This window comes from Stegodyphus dumicola, chromosome 1, assembly GCF_044657685.1.
Source record: "Stegodyphus dumicola isolate Sdum_Otavi_A_Nest chromosome 1, ASM4465768v1".
Lineage (NCBI taxonomy): Eukaryota > Metazoa > Arthropoda > Arachnida > Araneae > Eresidae > Stegodyphus > Stegodyphus dumicola.
Window position 1 is genome coordinate 194,574,505 of NC_140768.1, and position 24,617 is coordinate 194,599,121.

The window sequence follows — 24,617 nt, forward strand, 5'->3', positions numbered from 1 at the left end:
CGCAAGGTCGATCCTCCACAATTCAATCTTGACAGAACTCATTAAAAAAAAATACATATATCATGTTACTTTTTCAACAGCATAGATGGTTCTGAAGCGAAACTTGGAATTTTGAAATAATAGATCAGGGAGAAATCATTCTTAAAAAAAATGGTAAAGTCTCGAATCGGCTGGGAGAAAAAAAATTTCTCAGAGCTGAAATAAAATTCTCTAATGAAAAAAAAAAAAAAAAAACTTTGGTAAATTTTTATCATGTCTTAGATATGATAAAAATTAATGACCCTCCCTTTTTGTCTGGGAAGGATGTCTCACCCTTTCTAAAAATAGACCATGACTCATCCTTTCGCTAATGGCAATCATTCCATGAATGAATCACGATTTGTTTTTCAAAAGAGTGAGACAACCTTCCCAGACGAAAAGGGAAGGGGGTCGTTAATTTTTATCATGTCTAAGACATGATAAAAATTAACAAAAAGTTTTTTTTTTTTTTTTTTTTTTTTTGAGTTGTAGAATTTTTCTCAGCTCTGAAAACTTTTTTCCAGCCGACTCAAGACTTTACCATTTATATTTACGAATAGTCTTTGGATTATTTATTTATTTTCTTTTAAAAAGAAAAATTCTGAGCTAGACCTATCTATTGGCTTAACATTGTGGTCATAGAAACAGTCTAGAATCTCATTTTATTTTTCGAGGCTAATGCACGGGTTCTCCAATCAAAAGGGTTACTATAAAGGGATTGGTTTGAATGCATTTATCTGCAAATGTTGTAAGATTCTGTTGTTGAGAAGGGGGTATATTATTATTATTATGATGATGATGATGATTGTGGCAGATTCGTTTTCTACATGCAAGTCTAATCTCCTCCGAAGAACTTTTCTGGGGATCGTCGATAGATGGTTTTTCAATAGGAATCGTTTCCCTCGGATCCTCAAGAGATAGAGGGGGGCCTGTCTTGAGACATGAAGCGGTTTCTACTCCTCCTCGAGAAGTCTTGAAAAAGGGAGAGGATTTTCGGTTGCCTTATTCTTGAGGGGTCTTGACAAATTGAGAGGTCCCTCCTCTTCGAAAGAGAGAGAAGTTTTGGTTCCCTTATCCTCGAGGGGTTTTGACAAATCGAGAGGTCCCTCATTTTCGAGGGGTCTTGATGAATGGAGAGGTTTTTCATCTTCGATGGGTGTTGAGAAAGGGAGAGGTTTTTCATCTTCGAGGAGGTTTGACAATGGGAGAGATCTCTCCTTCTCGAGGGGTCTCTCTTCCTCAAGGGGTTTTGAGAAAGGGAGAGGTTTTTCATCCTCGACGGGTTTTGACAAACGGAGAGGAATCTCAACAGGCTTCTCCTCATCCCCATCATTATCGAGGAGGATGAGGATAGGCTTTTGGAAAGGTTTTTTTCTTTTTCTTCTGAACAGGCTCCTCTTGATGCTCGGGGAGAGGGATGGGGTAGTTGTTCCACCATTCTATTTTTTCTTGCTCGAGGATTTTTTCAAAAGTCGTGGCCTCTCTATGATGAGACGAACGAGGAGAGTCCTCGAGAAGAATATAATAGGTATTCTTCCCAGTCTTCTCGATCGAGAGAGGTTCGTGCAAACATTTGTGCAACCATTCACTAAAATGAACGAGAATCCCTTTTGTCTTCTCAAGACGATCCATAATCCTATTCATTTGCGAGACTGTTAGAAAGTGGGACGTGTAAAAATATTTGGCTCGTTTCATTAACAAAATTTGTGCATCCAAAGGTGGAATATCACGAGCCATCAACACGTTTTCGTCGGATAAAAATTCGTCCCGCATCTTTTGATAACTCCCCACGGTATAATAACCCGCACATTTTGAAAAATCGGAGGCTTTCAGGTAAACGACTCCTTGGATGATATAAAAGGAAAGATCAACATATTTATATTTGAAAGGAATACACGTAGTGAGCTGGGGATGCCTCCTCATGATCCACTTGGACAAATATACGACTTTGGGGCTCTCCTTTTATTTATAGAGAGAAAGAGAGTGTGACCTTCCCTTCCCTCCTCCTCCTCTCTCTCTGCTTCCTCTATCTCTGGACGTCCTTCGATTGGAAAGGGTGACTTTGAAATAAAAAGAAGGTCATGGTTGGATAATTTTTTGTTTATTAAATTATTACTTTCACTTCCTCATTCCCACACACATTCATCTCTTTAAGAAAAGAAAAAGACGTCATGGAGATAAGATTTCTTGGAAAGAAGAGAGAGAGAGTGAAACAAAAAAAAACAAATAAAACGGACGTTATAGAGCCTCTATGTGTGTCTGTGTGTGTCTATATAGATATATAAAAAGACGAGAGTACTGGGCGAGATCATTTCTTTTCCATTGGGAGCCATGTCGCTATTAGACGTTTTTCCAACTCAACGGATTTCGAACGGGGAGGATTTGAAGACGCTAAAGCAAATCTCCAACTTGAAAATCTTTTTGGCGTGTCATTGTGCGACATTTATTCCGCATTTACCACCTCATCAAGCGATCGTTTCTTTCAACCAAGATGTCGAATCCTCCAACCTGCTCGTTCAGAATATATGCAGAAATTTATTCGAATCGCAACAAACGAAAGAGGAATCTCCCTTCTCTTGGAATCGGATGGATCGAGCTTTGAGACGGCCCATTCAAACAGACCGGCGATATACAGATCCGCGCAAGAGTTGTCGGTGGAAGAATATTTTTCTCACGAAACGATATTTTACGTTTGGAGTGAGAACGACGGCTGAGGACGAAGTTCATATTGTTCAGACCACAGCCGCTCCTCTCGCCTATTACGAATCATCGTCCCCCAATCTGAAGGAAAGAAGTTTTAAAGTCAGCGACAGGATGAAATATAAGAAATATATTCTAAGACCTTTTCAAAACTATGTCGTTCCCCCGAAAACGCAATATCTCATCGTCACAACCCAGAAGAGTCTCTTTCTCGTCGATCGGTGCTCGTACTCGCTTTGGAAACAATTGAAAGAGGAGATTTCTTTCCAATCGCCGATGATGTTTCAAGAAAAAGAAGAAGAAAACCCTCCGCCACCTTTACCCATCCCTTCCTTAGATGATAAGAGGAGCTGGACGAAACCGTTATTTCCCGAAACAAAATCGACCCGGCAACAGAATGAAATTGAAGTCATCACAATTGAAGATGAGGAGGAAGAAAAAAAATTACCTCTTAAAAAACGGTCGACTTACCGGAACCTACCTGGCGTGCAAGATCCGCTTCAGAATCCAGAAGCTTCCTCTTCTTCTTCCCCGACTTGTTCAAACAGGCAACCTCTTTCGGACTCCTCACAGACAGAACCTTTTCCAGTATCCTCTTCTTCTTCTTCTTCTTCTCCTCCAACCTGTCCCGACATCGTAGAGGTAGAATGTCAGACGGGTCCACAAGCTTCAAAAAGTTCCGACATCGTAGAGGTAGAATGTCAGCCGGGTCCACAAGTTCCAACGGGTCCAGAAATCATGGAGGCAGAATCACAGCCGGGTAAACAAGTTCTAACGGGTCCAGAAATCATGGAGGTAGAATCGCAGCCGGGTCCAGACATCCTAGATCCCTCCACTCATCCCAAAGAGACTCCAAGTGTTTCAAGACAGCCTTGTGAGGATCCAGCCCTTCCCGTATGGAATGATTATATGGACTTACAAAATTTGGTGCAACAGGAAGGAGAAGAAAATAATCATACGGATGGGTGGGTCAAAGACTGTTTAGATCATTTAACTTCGAATGAAATTGAACTGTTATGGAATTGCATTTCTGAAATCACATCGGAAATGGGATAAAAACCAAAACAAAAACAATTTTTTTAATAACAAATTGGAGGAGGGTCATGATGTCAATTAAAAAAAAATATTATATAGATTCCAATCTTGGTGGTTCACTTCAGTTTTCCAGCATGAGGTGATCCACGTTTCCCGAAATATGGATCCCATTCCAAGAGAGATTGTGTAGAGCCTTCACTTCAGTTCTTTTTTTTTCCTACCAAAAGGAGAGGGTCCCCAAAGGGCTACCCATGTTCAAAGAGAGAAAGTGTAGAGCGTTCATTTCAGTTTTTTTTCAAGTTTAGGGGAGGGAGGTCTCAAAATGACACCCCCCCCATTTTCAAAGAGAGATGGTGTAGAGCGTTCATTTCTGTTTTTTTCAAAGTTAGGGAGTTTTCAAATGACTACCCATTTCAGAGAAAGAGAGAAAGAGACAGAGAAGGTGTACAGCGTTCATTTCAGTTTTCCAAGGTTAGGATGGTGGTGGAGAATCCTCCAAAATGGCTACTCATCTCAAAGAGAGAGAGAGAGAGAGAGAAAATGCGTAGAGCGTTCATTTCAGTTTTCCAACATTAGAAGGTCCCAAAATACCTTCTGAATTTAAAGAGAGATCGTGTAGAGCGTTCATTTTCAGTTCTTCAAGATCAGAAGAAGAGGGTCCGCTTTTCAGAGACAGCGAAGTGCAGACTTCAGTTTTCTCCCTCCCCAAGAATAGAAGGTCCCAAAATGGCTTTCCATTTCAAAGAAAGAGGGAGAGGCGTTCATTTCCATTCTCCAAGATAGGGTCGTCTGCATTTTTCCCAAAATGGCTTCCCAATTCAAAGAGAGAGAGTGAAAGGGTGTGTAGAGCGGTCATGTTCATTCTCCAAGATAGGGTCGTCAGCTTTTTCTCAAAATGGCATCTCCCCATTCAAAAAGAGATCGTAACCAATTTTTTCCAGTTTTTTCCAAGATGGGGTGGGGGGAGAAGAAAACCTAGGATGGAATAACACGACACACAGAGAGAAAGAGAAAAAAACGCCATCTTGTCATTTTCTGATAGGGTACCGGTGTTCGAATACTTTTGAGACCGACTGTCTGATTATACTGGGAGAACCATAAAATCGGAAAAGCGATGGGTTTTACAGTTAACGAGGCAATCGAAGACAGACTGGGAAAGAGAGATCCTTTTCTTTTAGCTGAGAAGCAGATTGCCCTGGAAATCCGTGACTCTGACCATATAATTTCTCCATAGACTCTTTGAACGGTATTCAGGAGACATCCTCCATGAGGAAAAAAAATCTCCCCTTCCCCTTCTAAATCGACTGGAAAGAGAATGAGGTGGAAGAGATCCATCCACGAGAGATCATACTCTTGAACGTCAGACAAATATGAAGTCGAATAGCTTAAACAAAAAATGCTTGAAAAGTCATCGAGTCTCGAAAATCTAGGTCTCTCTCTCTGAAGGAAATGGGAATCTGCGTTTTTCTTCCTAAACAGCTAACATTCATCTGAAGTGACACTCGAAATGTTTAAATAGATAAACGAGAATACATTCTTAAAAAAATGACGCTGTGTCGTCAATTGGAGAATCGAGTCGGCTGGGAAAATATTTTGAGAGCCAGGAAAAAAAATTTTCTAACTCAAAAAAAAAAAAAACTTTTTGTTAATTTTTATCATATCTTTAGACATGATAAAAATTAACTACCTTCCCCTTTTGTCTGGGAATGTTGTCTTACCGTTTCTAAAAATAGACCATCACTCATCCTTTCTAAAAAGAATAAAATTCCAAGAATGGGTTCTGGTCTATTTTTAGAAACGGAGAGACAACATTCCTAGACAAAAGAAGGGTAGAGTTAATTTTTATCATGTCTATAAGGCATGATAAAAATTAACCAATTTTTTTTTTTTTTTTTTTAAGAGTTAGAGAATTTTTTTTTCCCGGCTCTCAAAATTTTTTCCCAGCCGACTGGATTCTCCATTGACAAGACAGCGCCATTTTTTTTAAGAATAAACTCTCGCTTATCTATTTAAGCATTCCCAGTTTGGCTTTAGATGAGTGTCAGCCGTTGAAGACGAAGCATCCTGTCACTTGGGAGAGACATATTTTGAGGAGTCAACATGTTGTGTGGACCGTTGAGATCGATTTTTCTCTTCCCATTGTGTGGACATTGTTGAGCGTTTTGTGAAGCTTTGAAAGAATGGAGGGGTTTTGATAGAGAATATTTCTTTTTATTGAATTTTTTAAAAAAAAAAGATTTAAGATTCTCATTTTATAACAGGTTTTACATGGAAAGAAGGTTTTTCTTCTAGTTTGACGACTTCTTTCTCTTGGGAGATGTTTCTTTTGGAAAGATGGAAGGAAAGACGATTCCCACATTGAAGAAGGTTCATGAGAAACTCGTACGGATCTTGGTTCTCTTCTCGAGCCGAAATATCATACGGAATCCGGGACATGTTTTGCAATCGTTCCAGTTGCTCCTCGTATTTTTGCTTGCTCGCCAATTTCATGCGGGGACGAAACTGGTCCAGAATATACAATCCCTGGGGTTGAGTCACTCGAGAAAAAGCGACATATTGCTGAAATCGATTAAATGGTCCGTGCATGTAAATTGCGATCGACGGAAAGGTGGCTCCTTGGGCTTTATGAGCCGTGATCGCTTCGGCTAACATCAAAGGAAACTGTTCGCGATAAAATGCGAGTGTTTTTGTTGAACAGGTGTCAATACGAATGGAGACGCGATCGATAGGAGCTAAGCTATTCGAAAATTGCAGCCAGACTCGCGTCACAACTCCGTCTTCATCCTGGTCTATTTGGTGTAGTGTTCCAATCGCTCCATTCATCCATCCTTTGGATCTGTCGAGCGTTTTAGTCAATTGATATCGCGCTCCTCTTTGTAAATGGAGGACGGATTCGAGATTCGCCATCTGAGATCGATGTAAATGTTGACTCCGTTTCATCATCCTCTTCCGCAATTTTTCGCTGTCGGAATAAATCACGTCTCGAGCCAGACACGAACAGTGCGTCCCTCGGGATTGGAGACGTTTCATATTATATTTCTCTGCATCCTTGCTCGAAAAACAGAGAATAATAGCGTCGCCAGGAATTTCGTCAAAACTGCGAACGCGGGACTGGAAAAATGCCACATCGTCCGGTTCTAAAAAGTGATTTCTCGTTAAACGATCGAGTCTCGCCTCGTAATCCAGAGAGAATCGCATACATTCGACTAGTTCATAGTAGAGCGTGGATTGAGGCGTCCACCACCCTTCAGAATAAAAAATGGGCATGTCGCGAATCGGTTGGAGCTGCTGCAAATCTCCAAATTTAATCATATGCACATTCCCAAACGGCTTATCCGGCACATGACACAATTGTCGAAGTTTCTGGTCGAGGCGCGAAAATAAATTGGATCCGATCGTGGAAACGTCATCCAAAATCACCATCCGTAAAGGAGCATACAGGGGTCTGTAATAGTCTAAAGTCTCTTGGGTCAGAGGTCGAACAAAAGTCCCGTTCATTTGAAGACGCAGGGCATGATGCAAAGTATCTCCCGTAATGTAGACCGCTCCTTGAGCACTAAGTGCGAGTTTGAGAACCGAGCACGCTTCGCTAAAAAGAGGCGTTCGAATCAGAGTTTGGTATAAAGCTTGGATCAGGAAAGATTTACCCGTTCCGGCAGATCCTTGCACAATAATATCCAGAGGAGGGGGACGTTTTGATTCAGGTAACGCGTAATAGGTGTACAAACGGACGAGAACGTAGATCAGGAAATTGTATTGCTCTTTATTACATTGTCGAATACATTTTTGAAAAGCTTCTTCGGACCACATATCCTTATACTGCAAATTCGTATAGCTTTCCCACTGCTTGGGAGGAAGATGTTTCTTTCGCGGTCGGGAGTTCTTTTTAAGAACAGCATAACGTTCCTTTTGAAGTATTCGTTCTCGCTCTCGATTAGCTGAATTGCTTCGCCAGCGTCGTTTCTGTTCACGCATTCTTTCCCTAAGACGTTCTCTACTGGATAGGCTCATCGTGACAGCACTCAAAAAGGTGAAGTGTGTGTATAGAAAATCACTTCCTTTAATTTATATACATATACTTTTTGAGGAGGGGGGGATGTGAAATGACCTCGTCTCGAAACGAACCAATAGCACTTCGAGAAGACTTGGAACGAGATAGGTTTCTTAGAAAGAGAGAGAGGGACACAAAAAAAATGTATAAAAAATCAGAATGATTTATCCGTCGACCTCTGGGCTAAAAGTAAACAAACAAAATTTGAAAAGGTCAAGGTGAACTCACTGAATTCATCTTAGAAATCAGATAAGAAAAAAAAATGAGGGTACCCATGTTTCCTCTTCAACAAGATAGACTCATCTAAAACGAAACTCGGAATGCTTACACAAATAAACAAGAATCCATTCTTAAATAAAAAATGGGGACGTCTTATCGATCGAGTCGGCTGGAAAAAATTTCTGTTACTCAAAAAAAAAAAAAAAAAAAAAAAAAAAAAAAAAAAAAACTTTTGGTTAATTTTTATCATGTCTCCTAGACATGATAAAAATTAATGAACCCCCTTTTTGTCTGGGAAGGATGTCTCACACTTTCTAAAAATAGACCATCACTCACCCTTTCTAATAGCAACAATTCCAAGAATGAGTCATGGTTTGTTTTTTCGAATTTTCGAATGGGTGAGACATCCTTCCCAGACAAAAAGAGGGGACAGTTAATTTTTATCATGTCTATAAGACATAATAAAAATTAACCAAAAATTTTTTTTTTCAAAGCTTTGAGAATTTTTTTTCTAGCCGACTTGGATGGACAAGACATCTCCGGATTCTTTCTGGAATGGACTCTATGATCTATTTAAACATTTCGAGTTCCGAGTTTCGCTTCAGTTGAGTGTGAGCGGTTCAAGAAGAAGAAACCATCCTGTGAGTGGAGAGAGAGAACTATTCCTTTTTCCATTCACCCGTTGTGTTGAACCGTTCAGATATTTGCTTTTATTAATATTTTTTTTCCTAACCCACCCGTCTTTAAACAATGGAATAGTTTGAAAGGGTCAACCCATTTTATAGATATCAACCTCATACCCTCATCTCAACGGGTCTCGAGTGGGAGGAAGGAAGGAGCAGGCGACGAGAACTAAGCATGTCTGTTTATCGAGTAGACGCATCGGGGAAAGAACGATACCCGACCGACCCCCAACATCCTCATTACGAATTATACGTTACGGATCCTGAAGGAAATCCTATCTTGGCTCGAGACAAAAACGGTCATGAGTATTACGCGGTAGATTTAAACGGAAACCAATACATTTTAGCTCCTCGACGGTATGCCCGAACGGCTTTTGGACGAGAATACTACCCGAAATTTCAAAATGGGGACGAGTATTCGCTTTATACGTCTGTTTTATTCCCTTATGCCAAAGACGAATCGGGGCATGAAATGTATCCTAAAAAGGCGGATGGAGTCGAATATTGTTTAACGGCCGGCGATCGAATTCGTTATGCTCGCGATGCTTGGGGAAACGAGTTTTATCCTCGAAGAGCGGATCAGCAAACGGAATACCTCTGTGAAGAAGTGGGGTATGCGAAAAGAGCGGACGGATCCCAAACGTATCCTAAATTTTATATCTACACTTCTGGTTAAGATCTCTCTCTCTCTCTCTCTCAAAAGAGAAGAAAATAATAAAGAGTGTGTTACTGCAATGGAGCATTCTGACGCGGAACCTGTTTCGTATTCCATTTGGTGTGTGAAATGCCGAACCAAGACCGATACGGTCGACGTCCACTATCGCATGTCGAAAAATCGACGGCCGATGGTCACGGGAAAATGTCAGGCGTGTGGAACCAAGAAACAACAGTTTATTACAAATGCTTCCGTTCCACCTGGAATTCAGTTCCTGGATGAGGAGGAAGAAAAAGGAAAATGTTCCGAGTAAGAAGAAACAAGTATATTCAAATCAAAAATTGGAAAATGATGGATCTTACTGTTATATGCTCTCCTAAAGCGGGTGGTTCTCCTTTACAGTTTGGCATACAGACGGATTCGCATAATCCGATTCCAAGACTCGTGAATTTTCCTCAACCGGCAACTCCACCCTTAGATACTTCTTCTTTGAATGAGTTTTCTAGCATTCTGAAAGAATATCTAAACGTCGTGAGAGAATTGATTCTTCCCCTGCATCGAAATGTTGAAGAAAAGAGCTCTGAATGTGGAAGCAAGGACACGGATCCAAAGCCAAATTCGGAGGGTTGAAAGGGATAGGTGAAAGTACATTATTAAAAAAAAAGAAACAATGGTCATGTCATGTCTTGTCGATCGAGTCGGCTAGAAAAAATTCTCTAGATGAGATTGAAAAAAAAAACTTTTGGTTAATTTTTATCATGTCTTATAGACATGATAATGATATCATGTCTTACAGACATGATAAAAATTAACTCTCTCTTCTTTTTTGTCTGGCAAGGATGTCTCACCCGTTCTAAAAATAGACCATCACTCACCCTTTTTCAAGGCAATTATTCCAAGAATGAGTCATGATCTATTTTTAGAAACGGTGAGACAACCTTCCTAGACAAAAAGGAGGGCAGTTAATTTTTATCATGTCTAGAAGACATAATAAAAATTAACCAAAAGTTTTTTTTTTTTTCATGACTTAAAAAATATTTTCCAGAGCTCTGAGAATTTTTTTCCCACTCGACTCGATGATCCAAACAACAAGACATCCAAAAGTCTTTCTAGAAGAAAATCTCGCTTCTCTATTTAAACCCCTCGCGTTTCCAACTTCAGATCCGTGTGTGCTGTGCACTCAACCTAGAATTGCGCTTCTCCTCCCTCCTGGAAAAAGCCTTTTTTTTCCTGAGCTCTTAGCATTTTTTCTCAGCTTCATTTCCATTCTCCAGGTTTCTGTCTCCTCCTTTCCGTTAACACTGCAAAATTTCTAAATTTCTCATCACTCGGAGCTTGGAAATCTGTCATCAAAAAAACATGACATAGCTCTGCTTTCAAGGAGTCGGTTTAGATTCGTCAGGATCATGGCTGATTTTCCATGACGGCTCTCCAACCGCAATATTAGAGTTTGAAAGGAATAAGGTAAAAACGTTCGTCCTAGATATGGAACGAAACGTAAAAAGAGCGACGAGGATCTAAAAAACCTACTACCCTTTCCAGAAGGGGGAGGGAGCAATGGATATTCAGTTGAGTACACAGCATGGACTGCACGAAAATGAAACGACTTCCGCAGATAACAGAATGTTCGAGATGTCTCTCGTCGATCAAGTCAGCTGGTAAAATTTTTCTAAGAGCTGAGAAAAATGTTCGCATACCTTCACAGAAATTCTTTCCAGGAGGGAGAAGTATGTATCCAGGTCGAATTCACAGCACAGACTGAACTAAAGTTGGAAATACGAGTGGTTTAAATAGAGAAGGGAGAGTTCCTTCTAGAAACAATTTGGATCTGTCTTGTTTGGATCATCGAGTCGGCTGGGAAAAAATTCTCAGAGCTTTGGAAAAAATTTCTGAGTGATAAAAAAAAAAAAAAAAAAAAAACTTTTGGTTAATTTTTATCATGTCTTCTAGACATGATAAAAATTAACTCTCTCTTCTTTTTGTCTGGGAAGGATGTCTCACCGTTTCGAAAAACAAACCGTGACTCATTCTTGGAATAATTGCCATGAGAAGGATGAGTTTTGGTTTCGTTTTCGAAATGGTGAGACATCCTTCCTTGACAAAATGAGGGGACAGTTAATTTTGATCATGTCTATAAGACATGATCAAAATTAACAAAAAGTTTTTTTTTTTTTATTACTCAGAAAATTTTTCCCCCCCAACCAACTCAATGGACTAGACGATGAGTTTTTAAGAATGGTCGTTTTGTTATTTATGCAGATATTCCGAGTTTCGCGTCAGGTAAATGCGCGCTCACCTTAGATTGGTTTCCCTTCAGACAGGTCTAGAGATTGGATAACCCATCAAGAATTCTTCAACAGGTTTTTGGAAAAAAGAAATCGTCAAGAAGTGAGTATTGATTTTGATATTTTCTTTTCAACCTTGGGTCAGTTTCTAGTACATTCCTATACTAATTCCATTGTATTTAAAAAAAAATAATGTCAGCACGGTCTGATCTGACCCGAAACGCTTGCCCATCCAGTTGGCTGCTGGAGAGAGGGAAAAAAAGAAATTTGTTGTGAAGGGTATGTCAATTCTTTTCTAAAAATAGATTTCTAAGAAAAGAATGAACCTTTGTTGGAAATCTATTTTTAGAAACATGTCTAGACAACATGTTGACAAGAAAAAAAAATTCTTTTTTTTCCTGAGAGTGAAATGATTTTTTTCTTTCCACCCACTTTTCTTATTCTTTGGGAGGAAGGAAGAACTTCCCTTCCCCCCCCGCCTTTGTTCCTCTAGTATTTATATAGATCCGAGTTTTTCTGCCTACAGGGTTCATTCTCGTTCTTCCTTCTCAACCGAGCAAAACTAAAATGTCGACCGATGCTGTTGCAGTTCTACCTACCCTGGTGGAAATCACGCCCGTCTGTCATCTCGATGTAGCTGATCAATGGGAACCTCTCTCCCGTTTCGAAGAATGGTTTCGGGACCCGGAGCGTATGGAACAAATAGTCCAAGAAACCATGTGCTATTTATCCTGTTAGGATGGAAAAATCCTGCATTATTTTTCGTCCATCGAAGTTTTCAAGCACTTTGCTTTCCAATCGATGATGGAGGCAGGAACCTTTCGCTTACACGCTTATCTGCGATGGGAAAATGTGATCGCCGTCGATGCTGGAACTTTTTTAAAACTGTTTTACGTTTCACCCGAGTGGGTTCATATTCTTCAAACCGGAGAAGCTTCTATCCGTCTTTATGGATGGGAAATGGAATCAGAAGCCGACGGGTATCGTATGATTCCCTATCGACTGCGAGCTCGCTCCGTGTACATTATTCACGGACCTCTTTACTACCAACTCCAATTTCATGACAAGACGGTGTTTGCCGTAGACGCCCTCTCCAGGAAGAAAATGGAGTCTTTACCAGCGTTGCATCCTGAACAGCATTTCCAATTCCCTGCTCGCGAGGAAGAGAGGAGAAGGAAAAGATCCAGAAGGAGGAGACACCTAAAGAGGTACTAAAAAGAAATCGGAAGGTAGAAGCATATTTGTTTTTTCATTAACGGAAAAAAAAACTGTGGATCATTCTTTGTATATTTCTTGGAAAAAAAAGAAAAGACTAATAGTCATAATAGAGGGAGTTAGGAGGGACCCTATCTATATATATAACTCTCTATATAAATCGGAAGCGTCAACAGGACGGTCCACCGAAAACAATCTACCTTATCTTTCTCAGAGCAGAGTGGAAGAAAGGCTAAGATGCGTGGACTCATTGGAAGCAAAAAAATTCGAGTGGTTTAAATAGATAAGTGAGAAAAGATTTTGAGAGGTGTTGTTTTATGGATGGGAAAAAAATTGGCAAAGCTCAGAGAAAAAATTTTCTGAAAAAAAAAAAAAAAAAAAACTTTTTGTTAATTTTTATCATGTCTTATAGACATGATAAAAATTAACTCTCTCTTCTTTTTGTCTGGGAATGATGTCTCACCGTTTTGAAAAATAGACCATCACTCATCATCCTTTCTAAAATAATAGAATTTCAAAAATGGGATATGTTCTATTTTTCGAAATGGTGAGACATCATTCCTAGACTAAAAGAAGAGAGAGTTAATTTTTATCATGTCTATAAGACATGATAAAAATTAACCAAAAGTTTTTTTTTTTTTTTTTTCACAGCGCTGAGAAATTTTTCCCAGTCGACTCACTCATCCAAACAAGACATCTAAAATTGTTTCTAGAAGGAGCTCTCATTTTTTTCTATTTAAGGAACTTGAGTTTTGGCTTCCCATCAGTCTGTACTCTGCATTCAACCTGGATACCCATTCTTTGGAGATAGGGGGGGAAACCTACGCAGTTTTTTTTGTGAAACTCTCTATGGATCAGAGAATCTCACACATATCCTCCTCCGTGGATCGAAATGGACTGACCGCCATATCTGTTTTAGATAATAGTTTTGAATTTTCCACCTCCTCCACAAGATTGGACTATCTCAATATTTTTTTTAAAGAAAAACAAAATTATTTTTTATGATTATTCTACAATTTTTAGTTTCCCCCCACACTCTTTAAGAAGAATAAAAACATAAAGCACATTGAAACAGTTCCGATAAATTTTGAAACTGAAAGTCCATCACCTTGTTCTCCACGGGACTAAAATAAGTTTCCCCGGTCTGAGAATCTTCTTGGATTTGAAGAGGTTCTCTCATCACACTCTGAAGCCAGGCCGAAAAGAGAAGAGCGTCTGGACCCAAATCGTTGAGCAGTCTTTCCAGGGAATCGAAGGGGATAAAAGGGGTATAGCGGAGAATCCGGCTGGGGCGGTCCGACGTATCGATCCAGAGATCCGTCGTTAAGGATCGGTAAGGGCGAAAAGGGGCTCGAGAGATCCATTGCTGAAGAGTCCGTTGACCTTTCGGACTCGTCCAAGTCCCTTGCTGGGAAAGGCAAGTCACGAGTTCCGATCCTCGAAAATAGAGCGTGCCCGACCCCAAGTAAAACGTGAGGGGAATTGTCTTGGCGAAACGGAAATGAATCGCAAGGGAAAAAGACTCTCGCCGTAACCACTCCATGGCATTTGGTTTTTTCTCTCTCTTTCTCCTGACGAAGAGATGGAAAAAAAAAGAAAAGACAACTTTTCTCTCGGTTTCTTTTATATATAGGAAGAGAGAGGGGGAAAGGGTTCTCGAAAAGACTCATGTGAAATTTCCTCTTCTTCTTCTTCTTTTTGGGGTAGGTGGGAGGAACTCGTTTTTTTTGGTGGAGAGAATGCGTCGGATGACATCCCGAGACATTTAAAAAAAGAATAGATAGGATGGATTCTTCAAGTGGGAAATGCGGGGTGGTTAAGGGATCTTATTCCATTTTTTTTACTTTTCTAAATAACAAATAGAATCGGGTGGATTCCATTTATCTCCTTCTAAAAAATATAGCGACACTTGATCCTTTCCGTCCTTTTTCATTTCCTGTTGACGTGTTAGATACTTTAGAGCCTCTTCGATTTTAATTAAGTAGCCCCGATAGACCATCCGATCATCAATACTCCCGATATTGCGTTCGAGAGCCATTCTATAACCAGCTTGAGATTGGAAAGGAGAATAATTATCAAAGTAGGTATTACGGCGTAAATGTTTAGGATGTTCGACTATAAAAAAATATTGTGTATAAATGCATTGATCTAATCCCGTAAATTCTAGTTTGATTAAGGGATACTGAGCCACGTCCGAGGGTTGGTAGGCGAATCGGTAGCCGGACTCTTCTTCAAATTCCTGATACGCGACTCTGAACCATTTGAATCGAGGGTCGTCGTCTTTCTTGAAGCGTCTTTTATCCATTTGTCCATGCGGGAAATCCCATTCATCTTCATAAGCTAATTTAGCCTTGTACCGATCATAATCGTCTTGTAAATTGGGATGGAGAGTCGGATAAATATGGTTTTCAAATTCATCTTGAAGCACCGATATTTTTTCCAAATCGAAGTGGTGGTTCGATACGTTTATTTTTTAAAAGCTGAATTAAATAATTTTGAAAACAGTATGGCATTTTTCGATGAATCATCACCACCTGTCCTGATGAGGTCTTTACCACTAAACCATATGAAGTAGAGTATTTGTTTCTCTGGATCATCTGAAAAAAGGAAAAAGAGGGAAAAATTCCTTGATTACCTATCCACTCAATGAATACATTTATGAACAGCAAATTTCACTAATTGTTGCAGCGCTAGCATAGCCATAAATCGATGACAAGATTTCGATCGACAAGATGGACATTGCTGTGGCTGACGATGTTGAGGTTTGTAAATAACAGTCCATAAAAACTTGAGATGTACCTTTTGATGAATTTTTTCTCGAGTGGGTTCATTCGCCACGTACAGTTTTTCAATATGAAGTCGTTCCAGATCCGCATTCAATTGCTGAATAAATTCCTTCGTATGTGTTTTCAGGTCTCTGGCTATAAACCGGACGCAGTTCGTAAGAGTATATCCATCAGAGGAGACAGCCAACACACCAACAATTTTTTGGTGGAGCTTGGTCTGTGAGGACTTCTTCTTTCTAGAGCGCTGATGAGTGGATGACAAGGAAGGAGAAGACAGTATTTCCAAAGAATGAGTTGGAGAAGGAGAAGACTTTTTCGGTACTCTAAAAACGGGTGAAAATGGTCCATAAAAAGTGGGTTCCGTATCTGGAATATCCTCAAAGGGATCTTCTTCACATGAAATGACTAAGTTATCCGTTGCCATGTGTTCGCTATCTTTTTACGAAACAGAATGAACCCCGATTTCTTTTTCAACCATTTATATACTAAGAGAGGGAGAGGGGGGAAATAAAAGTAGGTAGAGGTATCGAGACATCGTAAATATTTTTGAGAGCTGGGAGAAAAAATTCTTTAGCCTTAAAAAAAAAAAAAAAAAAAAACTTTTTGTTAATTTTTATTATGTCTTTTAGACATGATAAAAATTAACTCTACCCTCCTTTTCGTTTTGAATGATGTCAATATGTTGTCTAGACATGTTTGTAAACAATAGACTTCCAAGAAAAACATGATCATTCTTAGAAATCTATTTTTAGGAAAGGTGAGACATCATTCAAAACAAAAAGGAGGGTAGAGTTAATTTTTATCATGTCTAAAGACATGATAAAAATTAACAAAAAGTTTTTTTTTTTTTTTTTTTTTTTCAGCCAAGAATTTTTTCTACCCGATTCGATTGACAGGAAATCCCAGTTTTTTTTAAGAATGGAATTTCTCTTCTATATATTTCAGCATTTCAATTTTTGATTCAGATCCCTCTGTGCTGTTGAAAAAGCCTGTACTTCAACTCTCCTGGAAACAGTTTAAGCCATGTCTTCTCTCAAAATTCTCTTTAGATCCAGCAAAGATGTGGATTGAGTCTCGTGAAAACAGTTCATTGTTCAAGAAATTCATGGAAAGATGGGGAGGTCTTTTTAAATGTACTATTTCTTTTTATTAACTCTTTTCTTATGTTTACGACCTTGACAATTTGTTGCTTTCTCAACTTCAGGTTCTTTGGTCGGCTGTCTAAAATCAGCTCTTACCTCAGTGGACGATGCATCAAATTCCATTGTACTGAATTCTCCATTTCCCGAAAAGACTTCTTTCAACATGTGAATGGCTTCTTTGGTCAATTCTAATGTTTTATCTATCGTTTTATTCTTTTCATTTTCTCTACGTTGGAGGATAGCGGGAGTTAAAAAAGGATTTTGACAACAGGGTTCAAATTCTTTCGTTTTGTCTTTGCGATTATGACGATATATTTCTATAATCTTGTCATCCGTATCATCGGGGTTTATCCATATTTCCAAATCTAACTCTTTACCTTCAGAATTTTTGGGAGATATATGAATAAGTACAGGATCCATCGCCATGGTTAAATTATTGCTTCTTCCTTTTTTCTTCCTCTTCCCTCTCTTCATTTTTTTTCAAAGTTTTTTTTTATATAATCCACTCTTCAAGTCCCATATTCAACGAATATATTTCTGGCTTTCTTTAAAAGCTTGCAATAGCCACTGAAATCGGTATTGTATCAAGTAGGCCAAAGCTCCAAAGTAAAATAATAGAATTAAACAGACGACATAATAATGAATCTTCAATACGTTGCCCAGTAAAGCGAAAAGAATCGTAGGACCCGCCGTTACCAGTAGTAAATGAATGGCGAACGTTTGTCTCTTCGACCATCCTTCCTCTTTGGGGCTTTCGTCTTCCTTTTCAAACCGACTCAATTCTTGGTCCGTTTGAAAATTTTTCTCGATTCGTTTGAAATGAGATGTCATTCTTGACCTCTCGAAATTTTAGGAACACTTGTTCCATGTACAATGACATAATCGTACGCTGTGTTGCCTCGCAAGACCCGTTTTGTGAACCGTAAAACCGACTGATTCTCTGGACAATAAATCGGTCGGAATTCAACAGATTGGTCAGTCATACATTCTCGTTTTCCCGTTAACCTATGCTTTTCGTCTATGTGTGTATATTCCAAAACACAGGGGGAAGATAGATCGCCCAGAACTCGATGCACGTAGGGTCCACATTCACAGACGTGTCGTTCGGCGTCCCATCCTAGTCCGGGCACGTTCCACAAATCTCGAACGCAGTAATCGACAGAACAGACCCACGGAGATGTTTGAATCATTCGATTACCTCGTCGATCTAAAGAATGGCATTGACATTGATATCGGAACGATCCATCTTCTAACGTTTCGTAATAATCGGCTACTTCTTGAGCGGGTTGTTGGGTTCGACGATCTATTAAAACATTGAGAGAAGGATCACGGGCTTCTGGATGTTGACAGGGATGGGTGAAAGAGGAACGAGGAGCACAGAGCCATCCCGAGGCCGAAAAAATAGGAATTTCTGAGGAAGAAAGACAAGCGGTCCGGATTCCTTGGGGAATACAATAAGTACCCGGTTCCAGATGATTCCATGTTTTATCAGAAAGAGTGAGTTTTTCGTAAAACGTGGGATTTGTTTCACAGAGCTGAGAACAATCGCAATGGCTATCGGGACACTGAAAGATTTGGAAAGGGCAATACGTCTCGGTTGAAATTTCTGGTAAGGCTAATGATGATGAGGGAGGAATAGAAGGCATCCGGAGATTGGGTTTATAAAAAAGATTCAAGAGAGTCACTAGAAATACAATGCATAGAATGATCGCGCTCGGGTGTATCATTTTTCTTTCTTTCCTCCTTTATAAATTAGAACCGGTTCCGATCCCTACGAGTTCTCATTATACTGTGATTCGACACTTTTCCAAGGACAAGTCGCTTCTGCAACTGTTTCCTCAAGACGTTTACGTGTTCGTCGATCAAGGTATTTGTTATTTGTATGAGAAAACCAACGAAGAGAAAACCTATATTTCAGCTATCCGGCTCGATACGCTGAAGCGGCACGATCTTTTACATTATAAATACATGCTAAAATGGCCTCATACGATTGAAATCGTGTCGTATCCGAATCATCTCACCCATTCGATGGATATTTTAAATTACAGAGCTTGAGGTTCGGTTTTGATGAAAGGAGCCGTATTCTTCACGGCAATATCGTTTTTATTTTCCGTAGTATACCAATGAGCATCGACCTCCCAAATATTTTGAATAGCCTTGCGTTGTGTTTCATAGACGGGATCGTCGAGCGATTTGAGAGGCAATAACGCGTTCGGTTGTAACCGTTGTTCGGCATTCAAACCTTGGTGAACGATCCGTTTCAACATAAACGTAAGAAACAAGCGACGTTTTCCAAAGAAGACCAGCGACTCTTCTGTATGGGTATCCATAGCCGGATGAAAAAGTGTGAAATGGCGTCCTTTTTGGGGATCCATCACGTATTGGATGACGATATGATGATACCAATCGCGTTGCCGCATTTGCGAGAGGAAGTGAAGCCGTTGCAATTGACGAAAATAACGTCGGGTTAGACGATACGAATCCATTCTGACTTACTTTTTTATCGCGCCAAGATCTTTCTTTTTTGTTGACAGGATAAACATTCACGATACAGAGCCGGCATTTCATCCAACGCGCGATCTTGTTTTAAAAAATGTCGATAATTCGGTTTGGAACAACACGCTGCTGCGTCCTTTTTCGGAATTTTTTGCTCTTTCCATAATTGGCACATCTCGTTTATGAATAAAGGCTGGATGCTCGCCATACTTTTATTCGTTTTGGGTTTATACTACTGCTACTTGTATTTCTATAATTTTTCGGTCTCGTCCCCGAAAGTTCCTTCTTCTCCTCGGACGACAACGACGCGTTTCCAATATCAGATCGAGACCTCAAACGACAACGAGGTTTCGTTTCACACCTCCACGGGAAAAACATGGACGTTTCCTCTCCCACCCGAATATTATTTCGCGGAAGGACGGATTTGGGAAAAAGATGAATGTTTTGGACAGCCCGATGATACTCAGCTCCCCGCAACGGGGAAAAACCTCTACCTGTTTTTATTACGATCGCAGAGTTTTGTACCCCGCGAAAAGTCCATGATGTATTATTATTATCGATGTCGGCACGGTCGTGTTCTAGACGTGCTCATGCGTCAAGAAGAACATTCTCCTTCTACCTGCATTCCTATCAATCCCTGCATCGATCAGCATGACGGATCGGTTTTACCCGATCCAACCAATCGACGTTTTTATTACAAATGCCAGAACGAACAACCGATTCGAATCGCCTGTCCGCCCAAGACATTTTTCTACTACGACGCTTGCACTTTGCGAAAACATTTAGTATCTTACTGTGAAGACGGTCAACATTTTCCGATTGACGAGGTAACGTATATCGAGTGTCGTGGCCATCGACCGAAAATGATTCGATGTTCGCCCGGAGAAAAATATTCGACACATTATCGGCGATGCGTGTCTGATCTCTGCGACGGATTTCCGGATAATACGCAACGACCTCTCCCCATCGTCCAAAAAGGATCTTTTCTGTACTCTCCGGGTTACGCGATTTGTGAAAACGGAATGGTTCGCGACACTATATCCTGTCCTCTTTCCTGGGACACATGGATCGGCGATGCCTTATTCCATTTACCGATGGTGTACGACGAAACGTCCCAAACATGTCAACCGCCTCTTTTCTGTGAAAATGTTCAACCGAGCTCAAAAGAAACTGTCGTTCCCGCTCACGAGTATACGAAACATCTCCCGTCCTATCAATTTTCAACATCTTTGGATCGAGCTGTAGCTTACACGTGTGATCCAACCCGAAAACGTATGGTTCTAGAACCAGGCTATCGAGTGTCGGATCAATATACGGTTGAATGGGCTTGTGAGGATAAGTCGTCATCGTCGAAACTCGCGGTAGGCGATACGAGCGATCAATATTTTGATTGCGCTCGGAGGGAAATTCAAACGTGTCCTCCTCAAACATTTTTTGACGGAAATGAATGTCGACCGCGCATCCCCGGCGCGTTTCAGTATCGGCATCTCGATGTGTTTAAATTCGATCATTTATCGATCGTTGCGAATTGGATTCGGCCCTGGACGACTCTTGATCATGAACCTCGTACCTCTTGTGACGAAACCAACGAAGAAGTTTATATTCCCGGCTATAATATTTGTTCTCATCCCGACTGCACGCCGTACCCATTCCTCAAACAATTGAAAACGGCTATTTATTTACCCACTTCTCCTCACATGTGTCTTTTCGAAAAGGGAAAAATTCGAAAAAAACGCGTTCGACGGCAAGGTTTGAAATTTTGGTCGCAGCGATTCGTGAAACAAGCTTCGACTTATAGCGTTCCCGAAACGTGTCATGAAGGCCATCGCATACGATCGGGACGATTTATTCCTGATTCCGTATTATATGCCACTTGTAATTGGCGTCAACCTTTTGTCTTTTGTCCTTCTTCCTCCACAGAAGGAATTCGAGCCACTCCGTACGGGTATCACGTATGCGTACCCAAAGAAGAAGCCTACGAAGGGATTTTACCGGCTGGATTAACCCTTCGACTTGAAGTTCAAGAGCTGAGTCGTATTATACCGGAACATGGAGCGCGATATAAAATAGATGGACGAGAAGCTGTTTTTGATGCGACGCAGCATCCCGAAGGTATCCCCCTCTTTACCTCAGTCTATGAAATTTGGACCGAGCGCGACATGAAATTGTTTTTTAGAATTCTCGTCACGCATCCTCGTTCAGCTTACTGGGAAGACCGAAAATTAAAAGCCCTCCCCGATCCTGACATGACGTTGTTGTACACAGGTGAAATGACCGAAAAGCCCGTCACGACCGATGACTATCCGGTTTCGGCTGACTCGTTGATTCAAATAGAATAAAGTAGAAAAAAAAATGGATCGTTATTTAGGTCAAGGCATATTGTTTTACTCTACGGTTTATATCAGCATCATCCTAGTCGCAGTCACCCTCTTAACGAACCGGCTCATCTTTTTATTTTTATTAGTCCTCACGTTTAGTCTAGCTGCTTACATGGCTTATTTGACCGTTCATAATTCCGAACATCTCAAAACGACGGGCCAATCGATTGAAGACTGGATTCGAAAGATGTATCAAAAGATAACTGGATAATCGGAGGTGACTCATGTAAATATCAAGATCGGTAAAGGAAAAGAACATGGTTTCGGTTTACACCATAGATAAATTTGGAAAAGAACGATATCCAAAAGATCCTAAAAAACCTAAACAGGAGCTATATTATTTCGATAATGACAATCGACCTATTTTTGGCAAAGACGAGCATGGAAATGAATATTACGCTGTGGAATATCGGGGTCATGAATATAAAGCGCTTCCTCGTCGGTACGCCAAATCCAATTCCGGAGACGAATTTTATCCTAAATTAAACAATGGAGGAGAATACCCGTTAAATTCATTGGATGTAAATGTGAAAACGTATGCTGTCAATGCGAGGGGAGGAGAGATTTATCCTAAATCCAGCATTGGAAAAGAATATTATATACAGGATAGAATTCGGGAAAAGCCAGAGACGAATTACATCCGATATGCACGAGACGAAAATGGAAATGAGTATTACCCGAAAGATCATAAAAACGAGGAATTTCTCTATATCTATCTAAGTTATGCTAAAAAAGCGAATGGTGATGAATTTTATCCGAGAAAGTGGTATTATTGAAAGATCTTCAGGAGAACAGTATCCGCAGCACGGACTCATCTGAAACGAAACTTGGAAAGCTTAAATAGATAAACGAGAGTCCATTATTAAAAAATGGTATCTTGTCCATCGAGTCGGCTGGGATTAAATTTTTCACAGCTGAAAAAAAAAAAAAAAAAAAAAAAAAAACCTTTTTGTTAATTTTATTATGTCTTATAGACATGATAAAAATTAACTGTCCCCTCTGTTTGTCTGGGAAGGATGTCTCACCCATTCGAAAAAACAAACCAGGACTCATTCTTGGAATTCTATTCTTTAGAAACGAGTGATGGTCTATTTTTAGAAAGTGTGAGACAACATTCCTAGACAAAAGGGGGAGGTAGTTAATTTTTATCATGTCTAAAGACATGATAAAAATTAACAAAAAGTGTTTTTTTTTTTTTTTTTTTTTTTTTTTTTTAATTTAGAAATTTTTTTTCAGCTCTTACAGTTTTTGCCCAGCCGACTTGATCCACAAAACCAGACATGTCAAAATTGTTTCTGGAAGGGATTCTTGCTTATCTATTTAAACTCCAAGTTTCACTTCAGATCACTCTGTGCTGTGAAAGAAGAAACATCTTCTTATAATTTGTAAGTACTAACTGATTTTTAGTTTATTCACTGGTTAGTTACTCCCCCTCCAAGTCATTCGTTTTTTTTCCCCTCCAAAAATCTTCAGCTTTCATTTAGAATGATGATAAAAATAAAACACAAATAGGAAAAAGATGGTCACGCATAAGTAATGCATGTAGGGTTGAAATAGGAAGGTGAATCCTGTTAACAAATAAACAATTATCGTGAAATAAATCCAATTTTTCGGGGCTCTTTCGTCTGTTCGTGATTTTTGGAGAAATGACATTCGCGTTTGGGGTCGATCGGTCATGGGCACTTTATGGATAGCATCTAAATATTCTTGCACTTTCTCGGCAAAGAAGAGGTATCGATCGCTCGCATCTTCTTCTAACACGTCCCATAGAAGATCGGGTGTGATTTCTAGAACATGGTCCGTTTCCGATTGATAAAACTGAACGTCTAATCGCCAGTCGATATCGTAAAGAGTTCGAGCGGTCAGCACTTTATTGAAATGAAACGGATCCAATATATCGAGTACGGCGGACAGAATACTTATACCCGTCAGCACATTGGAAGTAACCGAGAATCCTGTCGCGGCGATTCTGGAAAGTGTTGCGAGCGTACTTAATTGGGTCCGAACGACAGCTTGAAGGATGGCCGATTGAATGGGAAGAGACTGCATACTCAATTTGGTTAAGAGTTTAGGCATCCGTTTTTCAAGGATTTTTTGCGCGGCTTCTAATCCGATATCGATCCCTACATCAATCGCCAATTCATGAACCAAGGACCGTTTCACATGTTTCTTGGGCCAATTTTGTACAAAGTCGGGAAGATGGTGGTAACGTATGATTTTTTTGCAGAGTGGAAATAGATCGATAGATACTGCTTCTCAAGAAAAATTCGCCAATATCTTGCCTCGTCGTCGTCACACAATCAGACCCGTTGAAAACAAGACCGTACGCTTCACAATAAGGCTGGTTGAGTCGTAAATGACCCTCGACGAGATTGAGGCCGGCATGATGACGAGGAAGAGAAGGATGATTCGATTGAAAGAAAACTTGTTCGGGCAAGAGAGCTAATAATTTCTTGGCGAGATTTACGGCTACACATTTTCCATTTCGATATTCCGTGTCCATACTCTGCTGCGTGTTGGAATATAAACGATCGCAGGCGGGTTGGCAAGCTAAACTGAAACCCGTTCCGAGTCGAATCCATCGCGGTTCATCTTCCAGGGAACACGATTCTAAATTTTCTTGGAAAGGGAAGCAGGCAATCATGTCACATCCCGTTTGCGTAAAAACAAATTTTTCGACGACGTGACATTGTTCCGGATCGAGGGTTTTAGGAATGTAGTAATCCCGTTTGGAGTCGGCTTTTCTTATTTGGAAGGTGGTATGTTTAAAAATAAAAGCGTACCGACTTTGAAGAGCTTGTTCGTAAATATAGAGTTGAGTCGCTTCTTGAGCATACCGAATAGCGTGATCGAGATCGTAAGAAGTGACAGTATATTCATTTCTATTTTGAAACGAATCCCATTTCATCTTGGAGGAGGGCTTTGTTCCTATATATCGAAAAAATGTTCGATGT